Here is a 7,032-nt window from a genome sequence, read left to right on the forward strand (position 1 = left end):
TTTTTCCCAATTAAAATAATTATAAAGATCATAATAATCACCAACAATCTTTTTTTTTATATTTGAGAACTAGAGGGTTGCAACCATCCTATAATCTAAGATCAGTTAGATATTTTGTTATGCCCCAAACTCATCATGCGGCACGACTGCATATTTTATAGGGTATGACCCAAGTTTCAAGAACTTGCATATTTTTTTGAGTCATATTCTATGGAATCTGCAGCCATGTTACATGCCCGGTTCGAATTGCTATTTTGCTTGCAAGATCAAGATTTTATTTCAAAAAAATCTTTAGAGTGGGGCAAAATTCTACTCAAATATTTGAATCCGGCCTGGTATGGTAACCCCTGAAGGGTTTGAAAAACCTACTACTGGGTGAGAAGTGAGAACAAGAAAATAGTAGAAGGATTAAAATATTTCAAACACAATTTTTCTTGGTCTGACATCGGTAATATTTTAAATTTCCATACACACGAATATAAAAGGCAACCGCTGGCGATATGGGTAGTAAAAAAAAAGCCTTTTCCCGCGCGCCGCTCTCTCCGCAACCACACGCGGGCAGGCTGGTCGTCACTCGCCATGCAAACACAAGCATCCAATAAATTGGGTTGAAGGATTTGCGACCAAAGGGAGTTGGGATTAGATAATGACAGTGATGGTAGATCCCGACAAAGCCCCTTCGCTACCTCATGGCGTTCTCCCCCCCTCTCTCTCACGCGCAAGAAAAGAGATCGGAAGAACAGAGCCAGACCTTGACCCCATGACTCTCCTCCGACGCACCGCCTACTCCTCCTCCGCCTCCTCCTCGATCCTCCAGATCGCCGGAAACCTTCTTCCGTGCCCCCCATTCCTCCACCGCCGCCGTCGCCGGCAGCACTTATGGAGTTCACGTCTTTCAATGCCCTGTAAGTATGATTTGCCAACCCACAGCAGCTGGTTCGGTCTTTCTTCCGTGACAATTTCTGAGTTCGGGTGGTGGTGGCGGCCAGGACACGGTGGGCATCGTCGCCAAGCTGTCGGAGTGCATAGCCTCGCATGGTGGGAACATCCACAGCGTCGATGTCTTCGTTCCCGAAGACAGGCGCGTCTTCTACTCCCGAAGGTTGGATATCTTTGCTTCCTTCAACCCTCCATTTGGTTTAATTCTCTAAACTTTAATTGCAACCGCATTCAAGCTTTGTACGGTTTCATCGGTTGATTCAAGCACCAATTATATTTCCTTTCTCTTCACAATTAATGCGCCCACTCAGAAATTCTGTTGATTTTAGCCAACCGTCCGAGGTATTCAATTTCAAGCGCCAAATTCAGCCATAATACATCATGTGTTTGATTTATTGCTTGTATACATAAGACATCTCCGTTTGTTTTAAAGAGTGGATAACTGTGGAAATTTGTCCAGATTACTACATCAATTCTGAGTTATAAATCCACTGGCTTACATTGTGCCTTCTCATGCCTCGAATTCATCATGTGAAGGATGACATATCTTGTGGGAATTATTGTCCTTAGCACCTCAAAATCTCCACGTCCAAAGTACGTTGGAATTATTATAAGAAACCTTGAAGCCTAATATAAGAGAGGAAGAAAGGAGTGAGAAGGAACAGGGGCAGAGGAAAAGGGGAAAATTCAGATAGTTGTTTTGTGAAAGTGGTAGAGAATATATTGAAGGATGGAAAGGGGGGGGGGAACATATACAAGTAGACAAGCAAAGAGGGAGCGGTCAGTAGTTGTGATATAAGGGGAAGGGGGAAATTAACATGTATTCAGTAATAACCTTTTTTTTTTAATTCTTCCATCTTGGGCTGCAACCAATACGTAAATGCACAAATGGAAAGAAAAACATTCAACTAGATAGCAGATCCTTCAATTGACCCGTTAAATCATAACAATATAACCACTCAAGAGTCCGCCTAAGCAAAATGATGTTGATGCTTATTAGTCCTTTACGATTATCATTCATCAATTATAAGGATGATATTCATCCTATGATAATTTTTATGTGACGGATGCAATTGTAAAATCACATAAAAAATGATTAGAGTCCTTAGCCCAAATGGCCTACTGGCTTGTTTTTTCCAATTAATAAAAAAAAATAACCTTTACAAAGCATTTTACAACTTCTTGCTTGTAGGTTTGGTGGAAAAGAAACTTCCAACCCAACTTATATTTTCCTGTGAATCAATGTTTATACCACTGACAGGTCTGTGTGAAATTCTTTTTTTTAAAAGAAAAACACGTTGATTTTGAGATGTTCTGCCTAAAATTTTCTTTTGACAGTAAGGAGGTTTTAAAGCCATGGAAGTTCAAAATGAGATCACGTCTGTGCAGGAAATTATACATATGGAGAACAATCAGAATCACCAAGAGTAGGTTCGAATTTAGGTTTTGTTTTTCCACCCTCAAGAATGTGCTTCCCTGGTTCAGCCCTTTTCAATAGTAGATGCTTAAGTTTGATTGATGCAGTTAGGAGCCCAGAAAATTAGAGCACCTAATGATGAAGGCTGGAACAAAAGCCTGGAGGATTGTTATTCATTGGCGAGCATCATATCTACCACACTGGCACATACTATATGATGATGATTACCCACTGATACATGCAGTTTGATTTGAACACTATCTTAAGATTAAGGGGCATGGATTCTGAAGTAACAGATAACTGTCATCAAAGCCAAGACAACTAGCACTCAACAGTGGGTGAAAATACCTAAGAACTATCTATGTCCCAACAGATTAGATTGCGAAGTTCCACAATTCAGTCGAGGAGGCACATAATTACTTATCCTAAAGAGATGGTGGGAGCTGGTGTCAGATGTTTACCTCTGATTGGGCAAGCTACTGATATGATTCTTAACCTAACATTCCCTGGAGTCTGATGGCTAATGCAACAAATATGCCGAACTACTTATGATAAAGTAAATTTTCAAATAACAAAAGAAAAGAAAAGGGTCACTTAGTGGGTGGTTGATACACTTGATATGCGCCTTATCATGGTGAGGTATTTAGCTTGAGGTTCATGGCCTCATGCCTGGATACTCATAAATTCATAGGTAGCTGGATTTGAACTGCATCTTAAATATATTTTACTTGGTTAAAGTAAATCTAAGACTTCCTACTGATGCAACTTGGCAGTGAATTCGTATTTGATCCTGCACGTTGGCCGAGGGTTCTGATGGACAATGATTTCTCAAAATTTGTCAAATTTTTCAATGCCTAAAATATCTATTGTACGAGTTCCAGATCTAGAAACCAAAACATAAGATGGAGTTCTTGCTTCAAAGCAGGTGTGATCCTTTTTCTATTTGTGATTCTTCTAGAAGTAATTTTATTTGTAGTTTTGAGTATATGACTGAAAAGTAAACTTATGGTCTAACTTTTCCCGACCATATAAGGTTATAGCAGTATCTTATTCAAGTACATACTGAACAGAAAATCTTGAGAGCATTAATAACTACTTCTTGTTTATTTGGTTTGCTATGCATCAATAATTAAGAATTTAATAGGACCATATTTTTAGATTTTAAACAGACTCTCTTCCTAAAAAAGCAGTTCAACCCTTCCATGGAGCCTTCCCTACATGAGCTATGCTGCCATGTTTGACCTCATTTGGATTGGAAAAATTGGAGGATGATGAGAATGGTGATGACGACTGATGACTTGTAAATTTACTGTTGTAGGAACATTGTTTGGGTGACTTACTACATGAATGGCAGGATGGTAGACTGCCAGTGGATATCAAATGTGTCATAAGGTGAAATATATTGTTGAATTCCTTTTTTGTGCATACATTTGTTCTGTTATTAATTTTCAAATCCATAATGCATTTGCAGCAGCAACCATGAGAGAGCTCCCAATACTCATGTTATACGGTTTCCTTGAAAGACACGGGATTCCTTATCATTGCTTACCGACTTCTCCAGGAAATAAAGAGAAGACGAGATATTGAACTTGGGTTAAAGATACTGATTTTCTTGTACTTGCTAGATATATGCAGGTAACTTAAATTTGAAGCTAATCTATTTTTTAATTTTCCAGAATTTGCTGTTGAAAGTCTTTAGAATGTTGCTTATGCTTTAACTACTAAGATTTTAGAGGCTTAAATTTATATGTTTTTTTTTTGTTTTCAGTTTCATGTTTAGACTAACGATAAAATATAATATTCTTATGGTCTTCAGAAGTCTGAAGCAGTGGGGATAAGGAGACAGAAATAAAGGTTCAATGCCCTCCAATTTGAGGGAGCCTGATTTCATTGATATTAGCCAGCTTCTATATGTTTTAGGAAAATGAAGGATCTAAGGCTTCAAACTTCACTAGATGATTCTACCAACATATTTTTCCATGAACATTTCATGTCTGCTATGTAATATAGCCAACGAACATCATAGCCAAACATCCAAACACCCTATAGTTTAGAATGAACCGTGCTATGCATAGTAACAAGTTAAGAAACTATTGATTACAAATTAATTTATGTATAGAATTAATACAAATGATCCAATCAGGGAGAAGGAAGAAATTCCTTCAACCCCGCTTAACTTAGACTCTTTAAAGAACAGAAAAAGTAAGAAAAAAAATTATGAAAATAGGGTTCTAGGTCCCTCTCTCATTAGTTTAATGATAAAACTATTACAGTCTCTTGTGTAGCATTAATGAGATCCATCCTTACAAAATCTGATATCAGATCCTCTCTAGTTGGAAGACCACAGCTTTTCCAAAATAGTCATGACTAAGCGAAAATAATCATAAAAAGCTAAAATTCTCTTGGAGCTAGAGCTCAACCTTTTATATCAACTTTATCTTTAGTTATCTCATCTAATTCTTTCCTAGATTAAGAGCTATGACTAGTCAACGTCTATCCTAAAAAGTAAGTTTACTTTGATCAGCCATTAGGAGGTCCAAATGTTGTCATATGGCCTGATTTCCATGTTGTCGAAACCTTTTAGGGGTGTTGCAGCGATTGTAATCTCAAAAATTCATGTGATTTCAAAAGAAAAAGCACCTCGATTGGATGTCAATACTAAGAAGTAATGGCCTTTGGAAGCTTTGGCTTGTAATGTAGCTTCTGATGTGTAGTTCTTGCTCCCAGTGAATCGAATGACCTTCTGGATCAACAATCTTCATTATTCCATCAAAACATTTCTTGAAGCATCCTTTTATTTGTTGTAGCCTATACTAGAATACCTGTTGTCTCGTGAAGTCAAACTGTTTGTGTGATATAAGAATATGCAGATTTTGTCTGGTAGATTTTTGGATAGCTATGGGGTAAGGATATAATCAACATTCAATCATGGTCTTCTTCCATCTTTCAGGGGCGGGAATCCGTTCCAAACAGGTATTCAATTTATGGCTTTCCTCTTAGTTGTTTGGCAGCATCTGTAATTGTATGTCTCATTTGTGGCTATTTCATGATTGTCAGGCTTATGATGCAGGGGTGAAATTGATTGGTGCAACAAGTCATTTTGTAACTGAAGGACTTGATGCAGGTCCAATTATTGAACAAATGGTGAAGTCCTTTTGCATAATACTGAGTCATACTACTTCATTCTCTTTAACTAATTTTTAATCTTCTCTAATTGCACTATATTACCATTTTTTTGAAAGAAATGTTACGATATTAGTACAGCTGCATTTTGAAAACACTTTTTCCTTGTTGCACTAAGCCTATTGATCTAAGTTATTAAGCATCCATCTCAGCTTTCAGCCAGCCAGCTAATTTGCCTCAAATGGAGTTGCAAGGTCTAAACATATCACAAGCATTATGCATTTAACCTGGTGGCTTATTTTTCAACCTTAGTTGTAAACAAGCTTTAGCCTTTTGTGTGCACCTCTCTTTTATTGAGTGGAGGTTTCATGTTTGAACCTCAGAAGGTCCTTGCACAAGTTGTTTGACAGTAATTCTTCCATCATTTAGATGAGATAATTGATGGCACTCCCACCTTTATCGCACACCAAGAGTGTGGGTGGGCAGGACAGGGGTTGGAATGAGATTATTTGTGTGTATGATTCTATTTGTGCAATCATGCATGGGTAATGCCCATCTGTTTTCATTATGTTCCTGATTTACACAATGCTAACCATCACATGCCTGTTGCATTTTTGGATGGTTATATGCATGACAGGTTGAGAGAGTTTCTCATAGAGATAATCTACGAAGTTTTGTACAGAAGTCAGAGAACTTAGAAAAGCAATGTCTGGGAAAGGCAATAAAATCATATTGTGAACTTCGGGTCCTGCCATATGAGTTGAAGAAGACCGTTGTGTTCTGACAAAGGTTTGCTTTTACGATGTTGCATTGCAAAAAGTTGCCTTCCTCATTTGATGAGTTATCGGGAATAAATTCTGTCTCTATTACTATCATTTTTTTTCTTCCATTGACTACTTTCTGATCTTTAATGGTATGTGCTTGTTCTGAGAATTACAGACCTGATCTGTTTATTCAATGGCTGCTGTAGCTGATTGCCTCAACTTTATCTACATTTCTTTAGCGGTCTTACGTTAAAAGCAATGAGAGGTTTGTAATTTTTGTGGGAAGAGAGATGTAAAAAAGGTGCATTACGTAGGCATAAGCCATCGGTACAGAAATGATATTGTCTGATATTGCTTGATACTATAAATGATATTGACGAATACCATACACCCACATCATTCTTCTTGTAGCTTTCTTGAGCGATATACTTGATGCTCACTGCTTCCAGTATTGTTGTCTAACATTGACCTTGCTATAAGACTGTAATGATATTTTCTTTCCTGAAAAATAATGTAGAGAGATAAAGCACAGGATAAAATTTACATGTTGCCATGTCATGCAAGCTTTATTGATTTTAAAAATAATAATCTTTCTTCTTTTGTTGGTGAATTTGTCACCACTTTTCCTCTATAATCTAACATATTTGAGTAATCCTTCCATGGCAATAATTCAAATATTATCTGAACAAATTTTGACTTGCGTGCATGTTTTTTTGGATTATGCTGATTTGTTTTGCTCACCTGTGTGCATGTCTACTTCTCATCGATAGGAGCGTGTATTTTACGACA

At 37.5% G+C, this 7,032-nt stretch overlaps 1 pseudogene; it reads left to right on the forward strand.

Annotated features, from left to right (window-relative positions):
* The first annotated feature begins 689 nt into the window (after positions 1–689).
* LOC120104477 lies at positions 690–6,412 on the forward strand (annotated as a pseudogene).
* The last annotated feature ends 620 nt before the right edge of the window (positions 6,413–7,032 follow it).

Source organism: Phoenix dactylifera, chromosome 18 (assembly GCF_009389715.1).
Source record: "Phoenix dactylifera cultivar Barhee BC4 chromosome 18, palm_55x_up_171113_PBpolish2nd_filt_p, whole genome shotgun sequence".
Classification (NCBI taxonomy): Eukaryota; Viridiplantae; Streptophyta; class Magnoliopsida; order Arecales; family Arecaceae; genus Phoenix; species Phoenix dactylifera.